Genomic DNA, 22,330 nt, shown 5'->3' with positions numbered 1-22,330 from the left:
TCTATAAACTTGGACTAGATAATCTTTTCAGCACAGGGCGCTGTGCAGAACACACAAAGGCAATGTTCTATGCACACGGACTGGATATCTGTGCAGCATGGGGAGCTGTGCAGTTAATAGCAGTGAATTTATCTATTAATGTGTAGCAGTTACCTTCCCAGTATACACAGCTATGTACACCAATCACTGCATTGCTGAGCAACACTGTGTTAGATCACTGGCCAGCGTGGGGAAACTTGCAGCTCATGCTGCAAATGACAGGACGTGCAGCTCCCTCCATTTACAGCTCCATATCTACATTGTGGCATGACACGGGGGTGCTGTGGATGTGAAACTCACTTCCAGAGACAGATGGCGGGGGAATCAGTTTAAATACCAACAAATAGGAGGAGCTTGGTTAAAAGCGAGAGGGAGATTGAGAGAGACTTTCACAGAAGGATCTGACGGTAGGTTTAAAAATTGTGAAATGAAAGCATTTCGATAGCATCTTGCAATATAGGTCACTGTTTCCAGGAATGATGGGTGAGCAGGATATTGGTGTAAGTTAAGATGATGGAGAGTTTTGGAAAAGCACTTGTTCTGCAGCTTTTTAACTGGAAGTAGAATCAGCAGATTTTTCGACTCATTCGCCGAAATCGAACAATAATTTGTCTCAGTGTCATTTTCATTGAGTGTGACAGAAGGAATGTCTGCACGAGGCAGAGCTAATTTCTTGGTGTTATCTTATCGAACTCACTTCATTAACTATCCACCCCACTCCATGGTGTCCCTCTCATTCAATACCATCCCGACTCTCCCACCCATCATGGCTGGAGGTATACACCATCGCCCGGGTACCCCTGGATATTCAGTGATCCCTGGCACTGCTGCCATCGTTAAAAGGCCAATGGGTACACGGTTGAGCTTGCTCAGTTTGGCAAATTCGGGAAATTACACCACAGCTTGTCGGCAGGGGCACGGAGGTCCTGGTGAATGGTCTAGTATAGATTACATTACAGTGTGGAAACAGGCCCTTCGGCCCAACAAATCCACACCGACCCGCCGAAGCGCAACTACCCATACCCCTACATATACCCTTTACCTAACACTACAGGCAATTTAGCATGGCCAATTCACCTGACCTGCACATCTTTGGACTGTGGGAGGAAACCGGAGCACCCGGAGGAAACCCACGCAGACACGGGGAGAACGTGCAAACTCCACACAGTCAGTCGCCTGAGGCGGGAATTGAACCCGGGTCTCCGGCGCTGTGAGGCAGCAGTGCTAACCACTGTGCCACCGTGCCGCCCACAGTATAGAGTGGGACCATTCTCTACCCAGAGGGAGCCGCACCACCAGACTCATCGAGCATGATCTGAGCACACCACTCAGCTCAGTGCAGTATCTGCGGTCCGAAGAAAAGTCCAGCAATACAGGAAAAGCACCAATAACCTTCCCCGCTCTGTCAGGATAAGGGTCACCATATTCTCTCTACTGTCTCACACTCACTTTATATCTGTTAGCGCCTTCCCCAGAATAAGACTCCAGCAGTCTCACCACTGCAATGCAGCACCTTCTCTCTCTCTCTCTCTCACCTACGCAATACCCCCACATGGTTATAAAATGTTCTTATGACTGCTATTTCTAGAATTCTCGGGCTGATGTCGTTTGTACAATGTTCCAGATAATTTTCAAAATAATTCAACTTCAGCAAAATGTTCATCCTCCTGTATGTAACGCATCAGAGGAAGGAGCAGAGTTTTATTTTTTAAAAAATCACTCAGGATGAAAGTGCATCATGAGGCCATTAAGCCTCTCAAATATGCTCCGCTATTCAGACAAAGGGAGAACCTAAACACTTGAAGACTCGCTCTCTTCTTGAAGACAGGCGCCACATTGGAGTTTCGCCAGTTTCACTGGAACACGCCTGTAATCCCGAGAGTTATGGAACATTTCACACAGTGCCACCAGTCACTCTGTAACCACTTCTATTAATGCAAGCTATAAGTTGCTGATGAGCTGTTTACCCTTGGTCTTTTCTGTTTGAGAAAGGCCTTGTTCGTTTTGTTCGAGACAGTGCAAAACTTTCATCTGACTACAATTTTGTTTATAACATTGGGACACTTTGTGTCTTCCCCTGTGAGGAACGATGTAAAATACTGTTTTAAATCCTCTGCCTGTTCCCTGAAACCAGTTCCCCAGTCACATCCTCCAGGTGTCCCACATATTCTTTCCTGCCTTTCTTCCAAGGGTCACACATACATCATGAACGTTTTTTATTTGATATGGGAAAACTCTTGCGGCTAGTTTCTTTTCATTTTTCTTTCCAGTTTGGAATATTTTTCTTTGTATTTTGTTTTATACAATCTGTTTCTGGTTCCAAAAGTAAACTTCCCGAAAGTGGCCGATACCAGAGCGTCCCAATCTGAATTCTTTAGTTTGTGATTGATTAGTATCATTCACAGCCTTTGTGCATCATGGGTGGTTCATCTTCACATCTTCATTTAATCTTCCTTTTGACCAGAGTCAATCATTACTGAGCGTTATTAAGCAGTACCTGCTTAAATGTTCCCCAACCCCACCCCCACACACTAACATCTGCTGACCTTCACCTGTGTCTTTTTTCACACTCCGTATTTGCCCAGATATATGACATAAATCTGCATTTGAAATGCCTGGCTCTTTTCAATCATTGAGGGGGATCCTACGTATGTGGCTGAACACATGATCAGCTGAGGATGCCTCCATTCTCCCAGTTTCCCTGCCTCTGTCATTTCTGTAAGATGATGCCACATTCCTTTGGGAAACTTCCTACATGTCATCCTTTTCACTCAAACGAGAAATCCCTTCACTCTGATGGACTGAGCTTTCAGCTGTATCTGTTCCGTCTCCCTCACTTCTGTCCTCACTTAGTCCCCTCCTTCCCAGAACAATGATAGACCTCCTGTTGTCCTCACTTCCTACTGCACTAGAATCTACATTCACTGAATCATCCTTCCCCACTTCTACCACCTCCAGCAGGACAGTACCATCAAACACATCTTCCCCTCCCGTCCTCTGTCAGTATTTCACAGGGACCACTCCTTCTGTGGCACCCTCCATCATCCCGAACACTTCCCCACACCCCCATGGCACCTTCCCATGGAAATGCAAAAGCTGCAACATTTGCCCATTCCCCTCTTCCCTCCTCACTGTCCAAGGTCCTAAACACACCTTCCAGGTAAAGCAGCATTTCACTTGTACACTTCCAACCAATCTCCTGTCATTGCTACTCACAATGCAGTCTCCTTTACACTAGTGAGCCAAAGAGAAACTGTTTTCAGGAATATCTCCACTCTGTCTGTAGAAATGACCCTGGCAGTCTGATTGCTCCCCATTTCAATAACCAACATTGCTCTCACGATTATGAGAATTCTTTGAGGAGTTAATGACGGGTTGGACCAGAGAGTGTTACCTATCTGAACTTCCAGAAGGCCTCTGATATGGAACCACACAGGAGGCTGCAGAGTAAGATAAGGACCCATGGCGTCAGAGGCCAGGTACTAGGATGGATAAAAAGTTGGTTCTCTGGCAGGGTGCAGAGTGAGGATAAAATTGTCCCTCTCAGGACAGCAGCCGGTGACTACCAGTGTTCCACAAGAGCCAATGTTGGGACCACAGCATTTCACTTTATAGGTTAATGACCTGAGTGGCGGGGCAGAAGGCATTCTGGCTACGTTTGCAGATGATGCAAAGATTGGTGGAGGGGCATGTAGTATTGAGGAGGCAGGGAGCCTGCAGAAAGATTTCGACAGTTTAGGAGAATGGGAAAAGGAGTAGCAGATGGAATACAATGTGGGAGAGTGTGAGGTAATGCGCTTTGGTATGAAGAATACAGGCATGGACTATTTACTAAATGGGAAAAAAAATCAGAAATCTGAGTAACAAAGGGACTTGGATTCCAAGCACAGGATTCGCCTAAGATAAACTTGCAGGTTGAGTCAGTAGTTAAGAAGGCAGATACAATGTTGTCATTCGTCTCGAGAGGAGTAGGATATAATGCTGGGGATTCTGAGGCTTTCTAAGGTAACTTGCAGGTTGAGTCAGTAGTTAAGAAGGCAGATACAATGTTGTCATTCGTCTCGAGAGGAGTAGGATATAATGCTGGGGATTCTGAGGCTTTCTAAGGCTCTGGTCAGACCAATTTCCAGTATTTTGTGCCTCATACCTCAGGAAGGATGTATTAGCCTTGGTGTGTGTCAAGAGACGGTTCAGCAGAAATGAAAATCTTAACACATGAGGAACGTTTGAAGACTCTGGGTTTATACTCGATGGAGATTAGAAGGATGAGGGGGAATTCAATTGAAACTTACAGAATACGGAATGACCTGGATACTGACAAAATTCGGAGAATGTTTACACTGGTAGGAGGGCACAGGCTTAGAGCAAAGGGAAAACTCATTAGAACGGAGATAAGATGAAACGTCTTTAGCCAGAGAGTGGTGAAATTGTGGAATTCCTTACCACAGAAGGCTGTGGAAACCAGATCATTTGGCACCAACGATATAGCCAGGAAAGGGACTGAGGATCTGAAAAGTGACTACAGAGAGTTAGTTTGGAAGCTGAAGAGCAGGACGAGTAGAGTAGTGATCTCAGGTTTGCTACCAGCGCCACGAGCTAGTGAGATGAGGAACAGTCAGCGAATGTAGCTTTACACGTGGCTGGGAGGCTGGTGCAGGAGGGAGGGCTTCAGATACCTAGACCATCGGGATATCTTCTGGGTAAGGTGGGACCTGTACATGAAGGACGGTTGCACCTAAACTGGAGGGGCCCAAATGTCCTGTTTGGGAGGTTTGCTCGTGTGATTCTGGCGGGTTTAAACTAGTTTGTCAGGGGGGTAGAAATCAGACCACATGTCTGAGAGGGGGTTAGTTGCAGACAAGACAGTGACAGGATATATTGAATCTATCAGGAAAGTTTCTCACGCGATTAAACAAAGCGATCAGGTAAAATGCGTCTGCTTTAATGCAAGAAATGTCCGAAATAAGAGTGAAGAACTTAGAGCATGGATCAGTACTTGGGGCTATGCTGTCGTGTCCATAACAGAGACATAGGTTTCACAGGGACAGGGATGGTTGCTTGATGTTCCGGGGTTGAGAACGTTTAATGATCTTCAGGGGCGGCTCTGTTGCGCAGTGGGTAGCACTGCTGCCTCACAGTGCCAGAAAAGCGGGTTCAATTCCCATCTCAGGGAACTGTCTGCGTGGAGTTTGCCATTTTCCCCATGGGTTTCCTCTGGGCGCTCCTGTTTCCTCCCATAATCCAAAAATGTGCAGATTGGGTGAAGATGTAGTGTTAGATGAAGGGGTAAAGGCAGGGGAATTGTTCTGGGCGGGTTGCTCTATGGAGGCTTGCTGTGGCCTTTTGGGTCGAAGGACGTGTTTCCACACTGTAAGTAATCTAATTTAAAAAAGCAACAGGGTGGGTGTAAAACGAGGAGACAGTGTAGCATTGCTTTTCAGAGAGTGCCTCACAGCTACAGAAATGAAGGTTGTTGAGGAAAATTTGTCTACTGAGTTAGTATGGATGGAAGTTAGGAACAGCAAGGGAACAGTCACAGCATTTGTGGGTTTCCTATAGACCACGTAATAGCAGTCGAGAGATTGAAGATCTCATCGGCGGGCAGATTCTGGAAAAAATGCAAAAGTAGCAGGATTATTGTTCGGGGTGATTTCAACTTTTCCAATATCGACTGGAACCTCCTAAGGTGCAGATGGTGTGGATGAAGTCGTTTTTGTCAGGTGTGTTCAAGAGGGTTTTCATACTCAGTATGTCGACAGACTGACAAGGGGAGAGGCTATTTTGGATTTGGTTCTCGGCAACGTGCCAGGACAGGTGTCAGAACTCACGGTGGAAGAGCACTTTGGTGAAAGTGATCACAAATACCTCACATGAAGCATAGTCTGGGAGAGTGAAAGGAGCAGTTTCTGAGAGAAGGTATTTAATTAGGGAAAAATAAATTATGATGCTATCAGACAGGAGTTGGGAAGTACAGACTGGGAGCAATTGTTCCACAGAAAGGGCACAGCAGATATGTGGAGACTGTTTAAGGAGCAGTTGTTGCGAGTGATACACAAATTTGTTCCTCTGAGACAGGTAAGAAGGGGTAAGATTAAGGAACCTTGGATGACGAGAACAGAGGAACATCTCGTCAAAAGGAATCAGGCAGCTTACGTAAGATGGGGGACGCAAGGATATAGCACAGCTTTAGAGGATTACAGGCTTCCTAGAAAGGAGCTCAGAAATGGACTGAGGCGAGCCATGATGGGGCACGAAAAAGGCTTTGCAAGAAGGATTAGGGAGAATCCAAAGGCATTTTTCTCATACATGAGGAATAAGAGAATAATCAGGGAGTAGGTAGGGCTGATCAGGGATAACGTAGGGAACGTATGCGTGGAGTCTGAGCAGATAGGGGAAGTCCTAAATGAGTTTTTTGCTTCGATTTTCACCAAGCAATGGGAACTTGTTGTAAAAGAAAACTTACAGAAGCTGGGCCAGATCAGTCTTGACCAGGTCAAGATTGATGAAGTTGATGTGCTAGAAATTTTGGAAAACATTAAGATGGATACGTCCCCAGAGCCACATTTATCCTAAACTACTCCGGGAAGCGAGAAAGGCAGTTGCTAAGCTGCTGGTGAGGATATTTGCCTCCTCACTCTCCACAGGAGTCGTACCAGAGGATTGGAAGAAGGCAAATGTTGTTCCTTATTTCAAGAAGGGTAATAGAGAAATCCCTGGCAATTAGAGACCAGTCAGTCTTCCGTCTGTGGTCAGCAAAGTTTGGAAAAAATCCTGAGGGATAGGATTTATGACTATTTGGCAAAGCATTGTGTGATTAAAGCAGTCAGCATGGTTTTGTGAGGGGTAGGTCATGCCTCACAAATCTTATTGATTTCTTTGAGGAGGTGTCAAGACAGGTCGACGACGGTCGATCCGTGGACGTGGTGCATGTGGACTTCAGCAAGGTATTTGATCGGGTTCCCCATGGAAGGCTCATTCGTAAAGTCAGGAAATATGGGATACAGGGAGATTTGGCTGTCTGGATTCAGGATTGGCTGGCTTGCAGAAGGCAGACAGTGGTTGTAGATGGAAAGTATTCTGCTTGGAGGACAGTGTTGAGAGGGATCCCACAGGGCTATGTCCTTGTGCCTCTGGTTTTTGTAGTTTTTATAAATGACTTGGATGAGGAGGTTATGGGGTGGATTAGTAAATCTGTTGATGACACAAAGGTTGGAGGTGTCGTCGATAGTATGGAGGGCTTGTGTAAGCTGCACCGCGACATAGACAGGATGCAGAGCTCGGCTGAGAAATGGCAGATGGAGTTCAACCTGGGTAATGCGAAGTGATGTATTTTGGAAGGTCAAATTCGAATCCTGAATATAGCATTAAACGCAGGATTCTTGGCAGTATGGAGGAACAGAGGGATCTGGGTGCACAAGTGTCTAGATCCCTCAAAGTTGCCACCCAAGTGGATAGGGTGTCAAGAAAGCATATGGTGTTTTGTCTTTCATTAGCAGGGGGATGGAGTTTAAGAGCCGCAAAGTTTTGCTGCAGCTCTACAAGTCCCTGGTGAGACCACACTTGGAATATTGTGTCCAGTTGTGGACACCCTACCATCGGAAAGATACAGAGGTTTTGGAGAGGGTGCAAAGAAAGTTTACCAGGATGCTGACTGGACTGGACGGCTTGCTTTATGAAGAAAGGTTGAACAAGCTTGTACCTTTCTCTCTGGAGACAAGGAGGAGAGAGGGAGATCTGATCGAGATGTACAAAATAATGAGAGGAATAGATAGAGTCAATACCCAGAGACTTTTCCCCACGGTAGGATTAACTATTATGAGAAGTCATAGTTTGAAGATATTAGGAGGAAGGTAAAAGGGAGATGTCAGAGGTAGGTTCTTTATACAGAGAGTTGTGAATGCATGGAATGCATTGCCAGCTCTGATGGTGGAAGCAGAGTCATTGGGGACATTTAAGCGACTGCTGGACATGCACATGGAGAGCAGTGAGTTGAGGAGTGCGTAGGTTAAATTACTACATTTTACATTAGGATTAAATCTCAGGACAACATCGTGGCCCAAAGGGCGTGTTCTGTTCTGTACTGGTTTATGTTCTATTTCGTATATTTAAAACAGACCCAGATAAGTTCTTGATTGACAAGGGGATCAAAGATAACTGACTGGAAGCAGGGAAATGGGATTGAAAATTTATCATTCGTGATCGAATGTCGGAGCAGACTTGATGGTCCAAATGCTGCTCGTATAGAGTTGTGGCCTTATAATATTTCGGTCCTGGATGGCACGGTGTCTCAGTGGTTTGCACTGCTGCCTCACAGCATCAGGGAACTGGGTTCAATTTCCTCTGGGTGCTCTCGTTTCCTGTCACAGTTCAATGTTGTGCAGGTTAGGTGAAGTGGCCATGCTGAATTGCCGATTGTGTTCAGGGATGTTGATACTAGGTGCAATAGTCAAGGGTCTATGTATAGTATTAGGGTAGAGATTGGGATTGGTTCGCATACTCTTTGGAGGGTCAGTATAAACCTGTTGGGCTGAAGGGCCTGTTTTCACACTGTAGGGATTCTAAGAAAATGCAGGCTGCTGCAATGTTCCAATGAAGCACAACCCAAGTTCGAGTAACACCTCACTTTACATTTTGGTGCGTTACAGTCTGTAGGAGTTAATATTCAATTCCATAAATTCACAACCTGACCCCATTATGGCTGTTCTTCATTTTCCGTGCATTCTCCCTCCTGGGCTCCCTAAGTTCGTGTCTTGTTTATGTTGCATTCAACAGAGAAAATCAATTTCTAATATTTACACATTAATTTACACCCACTATATATCTGTGTCTCTTTCACCACAATTTCAAGCCCATTTGTTTTCCACACTGGGCCTCCAAACACTCTTTCCCACCTCTGCCAAGATACTGAAGCGCTCACTTTCCAATCCTTTACACGTCTGAAGAAGATTTACACTGGACTTGAAACATTAACATTGTTTCTCTGTCTCTGCAGATGTTGCCAGACCTCTGAATTCCTTCAAAAATGAAAAGTTACAGAACACATTTTCAATATAGCAAAGATCATTGGATACAGGAAATCTGAAACAAAAACAAAAATTGTTGGACTTAATCTGTGCTTTGACGAACAGTCACAGAACCCGATAGATTAACTCTGCTGTCACTCCACAGATGTTGTCAGACTTGTCAGTGTCTTCAGCAATTTCTGTTTTTGAGTAAGTTTCAAACATGTGCGTCAAAGCTGCTCACACGCCCTGTCCAACATGGAGCGTCATACACCAGGAAGTGAATGGTAATGCAATGTATACAATTTCATTTGTTCTGAAATTACGTACGGCTGTCATCACTGACACTACAGAGCTCTTAATCATGGTCATGGAGAGAAACAGGGAAACACATTCGCTTTAAACAGAAGATGGCATTACCGGAGGGGAAGAGATTCAGGTGAAAACGTTAAATGCTTTTGAGGAATGCGACAAATTGGAGGCATGGCATCATGAAGATACCCAAACAGGATGAGAATTTTTATAAAAAGGAAGCGTTCCTACATCAGAAACTGGGATAGGGCACTGCGTACAGGGGAGAAGGGTGACCGGGTCCCCGTGCGAATTGAGGACATGCAGCAGTATTGTATTGCAGATATTGCAGCTCAAACTGGGCATTCATGTGATGCTGCAAATCATAGCAGCTGTAGGAGCAGCAGAATTATATTCAATCACCATATAATCTCTCAGTCTACCATTACCATAAAGTCGATCTCCGGTTCAGTGATGAGTGTGGATGAACATGCCACAGTCAGAACCGTGTGTATCTAAACCTGATTCAAGCTACCGCACTTACTGCTTACATTAATAAACAACAGAACTAACATCTAATAGAGAGGGCGCCATGATCCCAAGACTGTGACCATTTCTTTTAAAACCAGCTATGAATTACTGCTGGCCTGTCTACTCTTAGACTTATCTGTTAGAAAACTCCTTGTTCCTTTTGTTCGAGACGTTTCAAGAACTTCCCTCCTATTACCATTTTGTTTACATCATTGAAATACTTACTGTGCCTTCCCCTGTGAGGAAAGATGTAAAACATGGGTGTAAATTATCTGTCTGCTCCCTGTCGCCAATTCTTCAGTCACACCCTCCAATTATCCTCAGTATACTTTCCTAATTAATTTCACCTAAGGTTGCACACTCTTCTTGAACTTTTTTTTATATGCGCTGAAAAGCTCATGCTGCTTGTTTTTGTATTTCTTGCCAATTTACTGCATCATGTATTTTCTCCCCTTTTCCTCGGTTTCTAGATTCATACAGTCATATCGTGCACAAACAGACCCTTTGGTCCAGCTTGTCCATGCTGACCAGGTTTTCCAAACTAAACTAGTCCCATCTGATTGCATTTTGTCCATATGCCTCTAAGCTTTTCCCATTCATATGTTTGTCCTAATGAGTTTTAAATGTTGTAGCTGTACTTGCACCTCCCACTCTTCCTCTGACAGCTCATTCCATATACACACATCATCACCTGTGTGAAAACATTGACCCTTCGTCCATTTCAAATCTTCCCTCTTTCACCTTAAACCTATGCCTTCTATGGTTGAACTCCCCCATCCCGTGGAAAAGACCTTAGCTGGTCACTCAATTCAAACCTATCATGATTTTATAAACTTCTGCAATGTCATCCCTCAACCTCCTACACGCTATCTGACACTAACTTCACGAACAAACATTTAAAGATAAGCACTGCAAATTTGAAACAGTATTCAAATGACAGTTAAATAACACTCAGCCCAAGCTTCCTACTGTGATTTGTTTTTCTTCATGTTTTAATACTAAGGCAGCAGGAAACTCTTACCAATAAGTACCAATAAGATGTCAAACACCTGAATTGCTTTGTACAAATCGTGAGATGATCTCCACAGTGAAAGCGCATCTCTGGCCTGAACCATACAAGAAGGGGAATTCTTGTACCACACGGTCAGCGTTGGCCTTTAGCAGAGTGAGGTGAAGGCTGAGGATACGTTTTGAAATTTGGATCACAGTGTGAATTCAGTGCAAAGGGGGAGAGGTGTTTTCAATAAGGTTTACTCCAAGAAGGAAACTTTCCAGAATGAGATGTGAGTGGGAGGTGTAAAACTGCATGAATGGAGAGGCCGAACCATACTGAGACCAGAGGCAAAGTGGCATTACAAAACGCAGCTTGACGCTACAGCAGAGTAGGTGGACTTGATTAAAGAATTTCAGGTGAAGTGGATAGGGACCATAATGTGAGAGAATGTACTCTGTAATTTGAGAGAAAGAACCTGGAATCAGGAAGGGGAGACGAGCAGGGAAGAGGATGGAGCAGCAATGGCAGGGGTAAATCAGGAAGCACAGCTGAAATTCATGCATAACATTAGCTTATGGTCCCTGAAATAAACATTATAAATCTGGCCCTCCACTAATGCTCATCAATAGTATCCTTGAGAGCTTTTGTCAACCATGGGTGGTTCACCTGCTTATCGAGTTCATCTTTTTGAACAGAAACAATAATTACTGAGCGGTTTGGGATATCTGTTTGAATGTCTGCTCATGTCTCCACACCGACCTTGCTCTGGGTCTATTTTAACATTCTGATTCAGACCAGATGTGAGGCAGAAATCCTCAATTTGGATGCCTGGTTCTTTTCAATCATTCAGGGGGAACTTCTGCCTGTGGCTGAACACATGATCAGCGGAGGCTGACTCCATTCTCCAAGTTTCTCCATATCTGTTTCACGGTAGATTCACTTCCCAAAAATATATTGGAGAAGGAAGTTCTGTTTACAATCGATATTGACTTCAAGGTCACTGTTGCTGACACCAAATTTTAAATCTCGATATTTTATTAATTGTTTTAAACTTCCACCAGCTGCCAGAGCATTAGTCTGGTCTGGATTAGTCATCCAGTGACATTTTCACAACACCATCTCCACATGTGGATCTATCGGAAACCACACTGAGTCGGCTATTTCTGTGCTCCTTGTCAGCTCTGTCAAAAAGAACTCCCACCAATTTGACTACCATGATGGGATTGAGGGGGTGGTAATTGGTCAGATTGTAATTATTCCCCTGTTAGGGGACGGGACATAGCTGAGTAATTTTCCACATTGCCAGGGAGATGTTATAGTTGGAGCTGGAATGAAACAGCTTCCCCAGGGACACGGCTTGTTGTGCAGCACAAGCCTTCAGTCGTATTGCAAGAATGGGGTAAGGGTCCAATGCCTTTATCGTATCTACTGTGTTCAGTTGTTTCTTCATCTCACATGCAGCAAATCGAATTAATTGAAAACTGGCATCTGTGATTTTGTGGGCATCATGATGAAGTTGATGTGTATCATCGACTCAACACCTCTGGCAGAGGATGGTGCAGATAAAACATCCTTCTCTTTTACACGGATGTGCAGGTCTGTTCCATTATTTAGGAAAGGGATGTTTGTGGAGCCCTCTCCTCCAGTTAATTGTTGAATCGTCCATCACCATTTATATCTGAAAGTGACAGGTCTGCAGGGCTTCGTTCAGATCTGTTGGTCAAGTCCGGTAGCTTTAATGAGTTAGCATCAGGTTAAGGTTCATGTGATTCTGACTCTGACATGTTCACCCACACTCGTCACCGAGCCATAGATGGTGTTGATGGTAATGACAGACTGAGGTGTCACCCTGGCAAAAAGTTACAGGTTGTGGTTGAATGCATGTCTGCTACTCCCGCTGCTGTGGTCTACAGCACTACATGAATACGCAGTTTTGAGCTGCAATATCTGCAATGCAATTCTGCTGTCTGTTCCCCAAATCTCACTGAGACCCATTCACCCATCAGCCCAGCACTCAGTGACCTAACCTGGTTTCTAATGTGGTAATACTTCAATTTTCAAACGCTCATTCTGCTGAAGGTCTGTCTCCCCGGGTGTTGCTTCCAATCTGACACATGCCGCAAAAGCATTTAACTGATCTTAATTCAAATGTTTAATTCACCTGAATCTTTTTCCTTGAGTAATACCAATATCTGAGTTTGAAGTGAATGTGTTCCCCTCTGTGTCTCTCCCTGACCGTGATTAAGAGCTCTGTAGTGTCAGTGATGCTATCCTGATGTAGTTTCAGAGCCAATGAATTCTCTGGATTCCCAATCATCTTCACCACATTGTATGTTTTCTCTTTTGTTTTGAATGCCGTATCACTCTTAGCTGCCTTGTCCTCCCATGAGTATGTTTCATCTTCTTGGGTTTGCATTTCTGATATTATCTTCCGAATTATCCCCAGGAACTCCTCCCATTGCTGCTTTATTGTCTTTCCTGCTCAGCTCCCCTTCTAATTAACCCTGGTCAGCTCCTCTCTCATGTCTTTGTACTAACATTGCTCAATTATAATCACATTATATAGAGAAGAAAGCAATAGATATAAACCGAAAGAAGGAGTTTTGAGAGATGGGACACAAATAATAATTGGTGGATTTCTTAACTAGTAACAAAGAGAGAACAAGAACAAGGATATAGATATGGAGATGTGGAAAATGAGAAAACTATATTATCGAAAGAAGTAGATGTACTTCCCTCAATGTTTTGGCAATTCCTGTGTGCTATGGTCCTTTGTACAGTGCATGTACAACAGAGCAATATGTTGAAATGCTGGATCTGATGTCATAACGTTTCTCTCCAATAATATGACAGACACTGGGTTTTGCAAAGAACCCAGCAGGCCAACATATTTAATTTCTGGTAGAAAGGCGCTTAATTGAAATAAGCAGGAACACTAGAAGCAAGAATCTATAACACACATCCTGATAAGAATGAGAGACGACAGTTGAGAATCCCAGAAAAGGGGGAAATTTGAGAGAAAGGGAAGGTATCACTTCAGATGAGGATTAAATGTTTTAATGCTTTTATAAATTTTATACACGATGTGCATCATTTTTCGTTAACTGTGTCTCAGTTGTTCATTCCAAATGTGTTGTACACATATGAACAATCTTCCTTATCTGAACACATACTGATTAAGCAGTGTATATAAAATCATTTATACTGCATTTCAAACTGTCCTGTTGTCGTGCTAGCAGGATATATGAACACCAACTGGCCACCAAAAGACATGACCCACTTTCACTAATTTCCATACATACAGGCAAAGAAGGAGACCACGTTGACTGTGACAACACACACTTCCTAGGACAAAGCCACACACGAAAGTTCTTAGAAACATGACATTCTAGCCAGATGTACATCAATAAACACATCAATTTAGATCCCATCTACCTTACCTTGAACAAAAATATGGAAATGACATCACACACATTAAGAAACCAAGACCTATAATTAGAAAGAAGAGACTTACCACCAGTGCGTCACCAGAGACTCTCACTGATGATGTGACCTAGTCATGGTGACAAAACATCTGAAAACAAACCTTCAAGCTCAGCGAGCTACGTTACATAATTATAAATGGTTATTTTTATCTTAATAGTGGAATTCGGGACTTCTCTGTCACTCATGTTTTAACAGAGTACGAGGCGAGGTGAGATTTTCTGGGTGTGTGGTTCTAATTCACAGAGGGGTTCGACATCGACATCATAACGGTTTGAGGGTTTATCGTACAGGATTTGGACAGATTTGAACAGATTTCGGGTACAAAAGGTCCCAACAGATTCCATCACTTGGCAGTTAGTGACCTAGATCTTCAAATAAAACGGGTGACAAAATTCATTTAATTTTGTTTCCGTGTGGTTGGTTAATTTTTTTAAAAATGGCTTTCAACATTCCGAAAGAGTTTCTGAGGTTTGAAGATGATTCCCAAATTTGCCAAGAAAGTGTAGAAAGATAAAGGAAGGATATACTTTTAGAATTAACACGTAGATTAGAATTGGGTATTACCAGGGACAAAAAGAAAGCTATCACCATAATTGAGTTGGTCAAGCACTTTGGTGTATCAGAGAAGCAGGCAACTGCAGTCGAGTTAGAAAAAACTTAAATTGCAAGTGGGGCAACTGGAGTTAGAAGATAAAGAGAGAGACAGAAAGAGAGAGAGAGAGAGAAGATAGAGAAAGAGAAAGAGAGGAAAAAGGAAGGGAGGGAGAAATTGAAATTCGGAAGTTTGGAACTGGATAAGAAAGTTATATTAGCAGCATGAAGATGAAGGGAGAACATAGGGATGTATACAACTATGTTAATACATTGCCATATTTCGGTGAGAAAAATGCCAAAACCTATTTATTTCATTTGCAAAATTGGCTCAGCAGATGGCGTGTCCAGTGAACTTGTGGGTAATACTAGTTCTGACTACGATGGTTGGCACAGTTTGAGAGATGTGTGCAGTGATGTTACATGAGGGAGCAAGAGATTATGCAGATGTCAAACAGACTATTTTGAGTGCTTATGAATTGATACGAGAAGAATATAGACAGCGGTTCAGAAATATAGAGACGGAACCAGGTCAGACTTATATTGAGTTTGAAAGAATTAACCATAGTCAATTTGATAAATGGGTGCAGGCCTTAAAAATGGATAAGACCTGTGAGTCCCGATGGGAGATTATTCTGCTGGACGAGTTTAAGGACTCATTTGCAGAGATGGTAAGAATTCATGTGAATGAAAAGGAATTTCAAGCAGTGAGAAATGCAGCAGAAATGGCAGTTAAGTATGCATTGGTTCAAAAGATGAAATGTAGCTTCTGGGAGGATTTTCATCCTGTGAGGGACAGAAATTGGGAGAAGGGGAAATTCTACACTACAAAACATACAGAAAAGCACACAGGCAATAGTTTACCACAGGTGAAAAAAAAGCTCAAAGGGGTTGAAAGGAAGTGAAAGGCCTCAGGTGTTCTCAATATAACGTAGTGGAACACATAAAAATGCAGTGCCGATGGTTTAAGAACAGCACAGGGAAAAGATGTTTTCACTGCAGTAAGCTGGGACACGAAGTGCTGGGCATTGAAGGAAGACACTTTGGGAAAAGATGTGGTAAAAGAGTTTAACCCATTGGCATTAGGGAACCTAGTAAAGGAGACCCCAAGTAGAGCCGAGGAGCTGCAGGAGAGTGCATAGCCTTGGCAGGGGCTGTGTATCGAGTCAGTGCCTGATCTCTATAAAGAATTTGCTTCTGTAGATAAACCTTACTAAGAAAAAATGGGGTGCTAACTGGTCATCTCAAACACTCTCTATCAAAGATACATGTCCATGTAAAAGCTACTTGCAGTAAAAAAATACATGACCCAGGGAGATCAGCAGCTGGAAGAGTGAAGACAGCGGGGAAGATGGATTCTGTGTGGTCTTGAGCATGTAATGTTTAATATGTGGGTTGTTGGAACAGCATATTTAATAGAGATGGAGTCAGATACTAAGTAGCTGAGAAAAGAGGGGCTTCTATTTGTGAATAGTCGTTGTTTAGTGTTCACTATTAAAGTTCAGAAATAAACTTGTTAATTTTTGTTTAAATAGTGGAATATAGGAGATCTGTGTCGCTCATATTTTAACAGATTACGATGTGAGGCGAGCTTTTCTGGGTGTTTGGATTTAATTAACAAAGGGGTTCGACTCTACCTTGTAAATGTCCATTCACACTAACCCCAATTCCCTGAAGTTGGCGCATATCCTTCCAGTCCTTTCCTATCCACATATTTATCCAAATGCTTTTGAAATGTTGTTAATATACCCCCTTCACCACATCTGCTGACAGCTCATCCACGTACTAGCCCTCTGTGTAAAGAAGTAGCCCGTCAGGTTCCCTTTTATTCCTTCCCCTCTAACGTTAAACTGATCCCCTCTCGTCCTCGATTCTCTAAACCTTGGAAAAAGACTCAGACCATTAACCCTATCCATACCCCTCGTGATCTTATACAGCTCTATAAGGACTCCCTCAGTCTCCTACACTCTAAAGAAAAGGTCCTAGGTTGTCCAACCTCTCCATATAACTCTGACCATTGGGTCCTGGCAATGTCCTTGTAAATTTCTTCTGCACTCTTTCTAATTTCATAACATCCTCCCTATAAAAAGGTGACAAAACTGAATACAATACTCCAAGTGCGGCCTTACCAAATCCTGTGTAACTGCAACATAAATTCCCAAATTCTATACTCAATATCCTGCGTGATGAAGACCAATGTGCCAAATGCCTTTTTTCACTGCCCTGTCTACCTTTGACTCCACTCATAGAGAATCGTGCAGCTGAACACTAAGGCCTCTATGCCCACTGCACCCCTTAAGACCCTTCCATTCACCATGAAACTCCTACCTTGATTTAAGTTTCCAAAATGGAAGACCTCACATATCTATATTAATTCCATTTGCCATTTCTCGGCCCACTTCCCCACCTGATTAAGGTCCTGTTTTAATTTCTGATAAACTTCCTCACTGATCATGCTCCCACTTACTTTAGTGTCATCTGCAAACTTGCAAATCATACCTTGTACATTTTCAACCAAATAATAGATAACAAACAGCCATGGACCCAGCCTCCAGTCTGACAAGCATCCTTCCACTAAACCCTCTGCTTCCTACCGTCAAGACAACTGTGTATCCAATTGGCCAGTTCCCCCAGCATTCCACATGATGTAACCTTCCTGGGCAGCCTGCCATGTGGAAACTTATCAAAGACCTAACTGAAATCCATAGACTACGTCTACCGCTCTGTCTTCATCAACCTTCCTGGTCACTTCATCAAAGAACTTCAACAAATTTGGGAAGCATGATCTCCCATTCGCAAGTCTATGCTGACTGCTCCGAATCAAACACTGTGTAAGTAATGGGTGCAGTCAATGGTATGCTGTCCTTCATTGTAAGATAATTCGAGTACATAAGTGAAACCATCGTCCAGCTGTTGTTGAGCCTTGCTGAGAGAGCATTCGGGGCACTCACTACAGAGTTGATCTCCTTTGTAAGGAATAATCTCCTTACCACGACACGGACGATAGTAACATGAGGATAGAGTGAAGAAGCTGAGTGCTTAACCGGTCGAGCTGTGAGAGACGAAGTGATGGCTATGCTGAAACACAAGGTGTGGCAGCGATCACTTATTTCCAAAAGAGACATTGACAGGGAGAGAAATTCCATTCTTTACCCAGGATTAATTGGTTTGATTTATTGTCACGTGTACCTCAGTACAGGGAAACACTTTATTTATGAGCATTGGAGGCAGATCATAATAAGAATGTCCAGGCAGATCATAGGGTGGAAATAGGCTTGGACAGAGTAAGGCATACAGGTTACACTGAACAGGACGTGCACTAGACAAGATCAACATGAATAAGATCAGCATTATTTGAACTTAGAGAGTCCATTCATCAGTCTAACGTGACTTTCCTAATAGTTTATATGCCTTAATTAACTCTCCCCAAAATTAGTGTGCAGTCGGCGTGTGAACCCGTACTGAATGTTATGGTGTTCACAATCCCCAACAGCTGCCACAATATCTTCCATCTGAAACAGGTAGCCATTCCTACCCACTTCCACCCTACATAGAGAACACCAGTCTGTAATCTGGGAGATGGAAGATGCCTTCTTGAGATTTCTCACAAGACATATGGCTTCCCTCCTCACTGCGAGAAAACCACGTTAACGTCCCACGTGAGTATCATGAGCAACGGATCCTGGAGGTACAACGTGGAGCAGTCTGTCTGTGCAGCCTCTGCTCCACTTGTTCATGCTGGAGATCAGAGAAGACAGTGGTTTTCTGGAAAAGCACAGCAGGAGAGTAGACGTTTCGGGTATAAGCCATTCATCAGGATCAGCATCACTTACCTCATTCTGCCCCTGTGTAAGTGCATTGAGGTGGGAATGGCCTCCTTCTGTTCCTGTATAAGTGGCTCAACTGGCTGAATAGCCTCCTACTGTGCCTGTATAAGTGGCTCCCCTTATTCCTGTGTAATTGACTCAAGAGGCTGAATCGCCTCATTCTGATCCTCTGCAATTGACTCAAAGGACTGAATGGCTTCTTCCTCGTCCGATTGGGCAAGGCCAAGGGCCTGACTGGTTACCCCTGGTTCCTGTTTGACAGCTCAATGTGCTGATGAGTGTGATGATGCTGCAGCTTTAAGAGTTTATTTTGTGCTGGTTTCTTTTCAGAGAGAGATTGAATGATTGTTACCAAGCTGGTTAGTTAAGACCACTTTAGTAAACAGCGATGGAGGCCTTGGGTTTATTTTAATGCAGCCTGAATGGGTTTGGCCAGCTCTCACAGATTAGGATTTCTGGGTTTTGGTTTCTCAGCAACATCAGAAACTATTGGGGTCTCTACACAGTTGGAAGCTTCAGTGAATGTCTCCTGGCTGCTACTCTCTCTGAAATTTCTCTTGCTGCTATTTTTGTATTGGAGAAATGTTTGTGACAATCTGTGTCTGAATATTCCTTTTTGCCAGGGGCTGTGTTTATGCGATTTCCCTATATTGGAACAGTTCATTAGTAATAGCTCCACCATCTATTATTCTGTTAACTTGTCCAATAGAATGGTGTTATTCTAAATTCCTCTTTCTTTGGTTTCATTTTATCTTCCGTGTTTCAACAGATAGCGTTTGCTTCGCACCGAGTAGTTTGATCATTCACATTGCATCTGGGACAGACAGTTTACATTTCCTTTAAAATATGTAAACATTAGAGTCAAGGCTACCGCATTCAAATATTTTCGAGATTCTCTGCTGTGGTCCATCACACTAGACTCCTTCTTCTCCTGAGTAATAGGCTGGAGGCACTGAACGGGCTGTCCCTGTTCTTCTCCAATAGTGTCAAAGGGCTGAATGACTTCCTCATATTCCAGTGAAACCAGCGCGAGGTGCTGAGTGAACTCTTGTTTTACTGTGGCAATGTGCAGTGTCTGGCAGTGCTGTTACATGAATGTTACGGACCCTTTAACAGCATAAACCTGAGTGGTGTCTGGGTCTTGCTGCACATGGACAGAGACTGGTTCAGGAGCTGACGGGCGACAAAATGTTCTGAACATTGTGGAATCTTCGGTGACCATTCCCACTTCTGATCTTATGTTGAGGAGGGTGGGGGCGGGGAGACATTGATGAAGCAGCCGAAGCTGTTTGTGAAGAGGAAGCTACCCTGAGGATCTCGCACAGGGGTGACCCAGGACTGAGATGATGAAAATCTTCCTTTGTGCCATGTTTGACTCCGAACACTGGAGAATTTACTCTGAATCCCATTAAGTCCAGTTTTGTTAAGCTCCTTGATGTCAACAGAAGGCAACCACTGCCTTGATATCAGGGCCAGTCATTTTTACCTGAACCCTTGTGTTAACCTCCTTTGCTCATATCAATAAGCCAAAGTATAGGAGCAGTAAGTGTTTTCTTCAAACAGGTGGTATTGAATGTCAGGATTTCTGTTCTCAAGAGCATTCGGGGAGCTAGATGACTGTAATTATTTGAAGAGGAGGTCGATGGATATTGACCTGTCAAAAAGATGAGGGCTATGAAGAATTGGGTATGAACGAGGATTTGAGACCAAGAGCACATCAGTCATGATTTTAGTGAAGGGCAAGGCAGACTTGGGGAGTGAATGACATGTTCCTGTTTCTGATGTTCTCACATTCTGTTATTGGAAAGTTAGTGGGTGTTATGTTCATGAATGTTATGTTATTGAATATTGCAGTCAGGAAGAACAGATGATTTTTTGAGCCATCTCTGGGTGAGGTATGGGGGCTGTATTCACAGTGAATCTGGGTCTACAATATGACCAACCAATGAAGCACAAGTTGCAGATAGGGGAAGCTCTGTGTAGAGAAATGAGGGGCCTCTTTCATACCCGTGCCTGGATTTTCCAATTACATTTCCCAAATCACTTCAAAGCGTGTGTGACACTCTTGACAGGCTGAATGGCCTCCTCTGTTTCTGTGCACCAGGTTGTAGGAGTAGGTGGCCTCCAACTGCTCCTGTCTAGCAGGTCTGAGCAGCTGAATGAAACATAGGAAACATGGGACTGAGGAGCAGGAGTGGGTCATTAGATACTTTGAGCCTTCTCCACCAGGCACTAAGATTGTGGCTGATCAGGTTGGGGTCGCAGTTCCACTTTGTTGTCTGTATCCCATTATCCACGACTCACTTCTCTGTCAAATATTTAACTAATGCAGCTTTCAATCAATGTGAACATAGAGGCACGATAAACTTTCAGTGAAGAGAATTCCCACTTGAAAGGTCCTTTCAGAATTATTTGTCATCCTTCTTATAGAATCAGAGAGTTATGCAGAACGGAAACAGACCTGTTAGTCCAACCTGTTCACTCCGATCAGATATCAAATCTGATCCAGTCCGATTTGCCAGCATTTGGCCAATATCCCTCCTCTTTCAGATACTTTTTAAATGTGCGATTGTAACCGCCTTCACCACTTCCTCTGTCAGCACCTTCTGTACTCATACCACTCTCTGTGTGAAACATTTATCTTCAGGTGTCTTCTAAATCATTCGCCCTCCCGCCTTCAGCCTATGCCCTCTTGTTCTGGACTCCCCTACCCTGGGGAGCAGAACATGGCTGTTCAGAATATCCAAGCCCCGATTTTTTTATAAACCTCTATAATGTGACCCCCCAACCTCTGACACTCCAGGGGGAAATACCTCAACCTAATCAACCTCTCCCTAAAGCTCAAACTTCCTGGAACATCCGTGTATGTCATTTCTGCAGAAAACCAAATTGTCTGCAGTATTCTTAAAGTGGCCTTACAAACATCCTGTACAGATACAACATGCCACCACAACTCCTATACTCAATGCTCTGACTGATTAAGGCAAATGTCCAAATGTGTTCTGCACCACTCTGTCTACCTGCGACTCCACTTTCAAGGAACAATGTACCTGCAGCCCTCGGTCCCTTTGTTCCACAACATGCCCCAGGACCTTACCATTAAGTGCATAATTTCTGCCCTGATTTGCGTTCACAAAATGCAAAACCTCGTATTAATCTAAATTAAACTTCATCTGTCACTCCTTGCCCCTTTGTCCCATCTAATTGTGGTCTCATTGCACTCTGAGATAATCTACTACACCACCTTTCTGATGTAATCTGTAAACTTACAAACTATGGCCACATATTTACATAAATGATGAACTGCAGTGATCTCAGTAATGATTCTTACAGCACACTGCTGCTCACAAGCCTCCAGTCTGAAAAATATCCCTGTTCCTTCAAGCCAATTGTGACTAGCTTCTTCTGTATCCCATGTGACCGAAACTTCCTAATCTGACTACCAATCAGAATGAAATACTAGCTATGAAGAGAGGCTGAGTAAGTTAGGTTTATTGTCACTAGAAAAAAGGAGATTGAGGGGGGACCTGATTGAGGTTTACAAAATCATGAAGGGGAGAGACAGGATG

The sequence above is a fragment of the Chiloscyllium plagiosum genome, unplaced genomic scaffold (genome assembly GCF_037043375.1).
Source record: "Chiloscyllium plagiosum isolate Xiang-an unplaced genomic scaffold, Cpla_swu_hap1 HiC_scaffold_44, whole genome shotgun sequence".
In the NCBI taxonomy this organism is placed as follows: domain Eukaryota; kingdom Metazoa; phylum Chordata; class Chondrichthyes; order Orectolobiformes; family Hemiscylliidae; genus Chiloscyllium; species Chiloscyllium plagiosum.
The sequence above is the reverse complement of the archived record's forward strand: the minus strand, read 5'-3'. Positions refer to the sequence as shown.